This window comes from Penaeus chinensis, chromosome 39 (genome assembly GCF_019202785.1).
Source record: "Penaeus chinensis breed Huanghai No. 1 chromosome 39, ASM1920278v2, whole genome shotgun sequence".
NCBI classification, from domain to species: domain Eukaryota; kingdom Metazoa; phylum Arthropoda; class Malacostraca; order Decapoda; family Penaeidae; genus Penaeus; species Penaeus chinensis.
Genome location: NC_061857.1, coordinates 23811587 through 23814370, shown reverse-complemented (window position 1 = coordinate 23814370; position 2784 = coordinate 23811587). Strand labels below are relative to the sequence as shown.

Sequence of the window (2784 nt, the reverse complement as noted above, 5' to 3'; positions counted from 1 at the left end):
AATTTGGGGAAATATTACACTCAGTAATACATGAAATATTCTGTATAGGCACAGAATAATATCAGCAACGAAGAAAATGGGTTGTGATGGATGCCACATGGAGACTGAGCCATGGCGACTGAATTCCCTAGAGGTGCCCCCCCAAAGGTTGTTGGCTGGAGCAATGGGGACTTCATCTCGGAGGAGTGAAGTCATTTCATAAACAATTACGAAGACTTTCACTATTTCCTGAACCCGTCATTTGCAATGGAAAACAACAGAATCACACCATTACTCCATGAATACTTGGAACAAAATAGAATTATTGCAAGGCTGGATGGCTGTAGAAAACCAAAATTACTAATATATAACAATGATAATGATAATCACAACAATATTGATAATCATAATATCAATAACAAAGATGATGATAACAAGAACAACAATAAGTTACAACTATAGCACAATTACCCATAATAACTATAATAATAATAACTATAATAATAATAATAATAATAATAATAATAATAATAATAATAATAATAAAGTAAGTAACACCAGTAATAACAATGACAGCAACAACAATATTAGCAATAAACAATGATAATGATGATGATGAACAAGTACAATCGCAATGTTGATAACAATAATAATAAAATGGAATAATAATAATAATAATAATAACAATAACAACAACAATAATAATAATAATAATAATATTGTCATAATAATAATATTATTATAAGTATTATTATTAGTAGTAGTATCATAATTCAATCATCATCATCATCATCATCATCATCATCATCATCATCATCATCATCATCATCATCATCATCATCATCATCATCATCATCATCATCATCACTATTATTAATATTAAAGGAAAAATATCTACAATAATAAAAAGGAAACAATATTGACAAATATTAACAAAAAATAACTGATATAATTATGAACAACAACTATATGAAATAAGAACTACTCCTACTAACAGTTTCTAACACAAAATAAATAAATACCAATAACAAAGCTTACAACTGCAACAAAACTATCCAATTAGAAGTACCTTCCTTCATGTTAAGAACAGGAATGTAACACAACATAAGCATCTTAAACCCCAACAATAACAATAACAATACCAAGAACAACATAAATAACAATTACAACAGCAATAATAAAAATACACTAAACCTAACAATAACTCTAAAAACATCAAACCCAGCAGCCAAAACACAGAGGTTGACGACTCAATGACAAGATCAGTGACTTGTAAACATTAACACAGGAAGGGGAACAGCATGCAAGGTTGAATAACTTTCATTCATTATTACAGTGATTATTCCAACTTGTTTCTCTTTTTATTGCTACTGTTATCATGGGCATTTGTTTCCTCTTATTGTGAGTCAGGTAAAGGAGGAATATACCTTTTTTTTTTTTGTTTATTTGTCTTGTTTTTGTTTTTGAAGGAATACGTAATCACTACAACAACAAAGCGAAGGTTTAATGTTGTACAGTGTTATTTTCGTTCAACATAAAATGCAAGACAGAGAAGGAGAAGATGGAGGAGAAGTCCAAGGCTATTATTTACAAGATCTATTGCAATACAAGAGGAAGCAAATAAAAAAAAAAACGAGAAAATAAGCAACCACACAAAGGCACGAGAGACAGAAAATGGGGGGAAAATAGACCTCAAAAATCCGAAATGAAAATCTAAAAAAAACAACAAAAAAACACTAACTCCAAGAAGATAAATACTGAAAACCCATCCATCCTGCGGTGTTCCTTAATCATCTTGACATTTACTTGTGTAAAAGAGATAAAAAGAGATACAAGAGAGAGAGAGAGAGAGAGCGAGAGCGAGACAGACCCGTTCACTTCCTGGTCAACGTAATACAGACATATGGTGCAACATATCTTATTTACGTACTCCCTTACATCTATACTTTTCTTTTATTCTAAAGCTGTTCTCCCATTTCCTTCACAGTCTATTAATTATATTTTTAGAAGGCCATCGCGAAGTTACGTTCCTCCCTCGCCTCTCTCTCCCTCTCTCCCTACGGCCATATTTAACTTCCCAGAACCTCCCACGAATCCCACAAATAAACCATTCTCTCGCGATCATGCACTACTCCTACCACACTTTAGTAACCCATTACCAATACCACACGTCGCCTGTTACTCACTGTACGACGCAGAAGAAACGACAAGACGACTAGCACGACCTTACTCTGGCACGAGTGTAATGGCGACTGAAGGTGTCGACGCGAAGGCCATCTTTCGGCCGTCGAGGCGCGCGAGTTTCGAATCGAGAAAGCCAGGTGGTGCGGGTTTGATTAAAATGTGGGTTTGTTATGTAGGTTTTGCCTTGGTGGGATTCGAAGATGGTGAGAGGTGGTGCGGGTTAATTAAACTGTGGGTTTGCTGGACTGGTTTTGCCTTGGTGAGATTCAAAGATGGTTACAGGTGGTGCAGGTTTAAGGCATGGGTTTCATAGGATTCGATAATGGTATGGGTTTAAGGTAACGGGGTTTATAATACAGGTTTTATATTCGAAGATGGGGACACATAGTGAGGATTTAAAATATAACTTTCCTTTAACAGCATTCGAAGATGGTAACAGGTGGAGTGGGTTTGAAATATTGGTTTAAAAGTGGGATTAGTGTTTTTGATTTTTGCTGTGTTAGATTTTTGTATAGACTGCCAGATGGTGTGGGTTTAAAATAAGTGTTACTTTGATAGGAGTGGAAGATGGTGAAATGTGGAGTAGGTTTAAGGTGCTTCTGATTGTTTTTTAGGCGCCAG

General features: G+C 34.6%; 1 protein-coding gene across 1 annotated transcript in view; it reads right to left on the bottom strand.

Moving 5' to 3' along the window:
• The window catches only part of LOC125046645 (polyadenylate-binding protein-interacting protein 2-like), a 29414-nt gene extending 27163 nt beyond the window's left edge, over window positions 1-2251 (bottom strand). The window contains exon 1 of the mRNA XM_047644485.1: window positions 2166-2251. The gene's annotated coding sequence lies outside the window, so the exon portion shown is untranslated. The remainder of the gene's footprint in view (window positions 1-2165) is intronic.
• Between the last annotated feature and the right edge of the window lie 533 nt (window positions 2252-2784).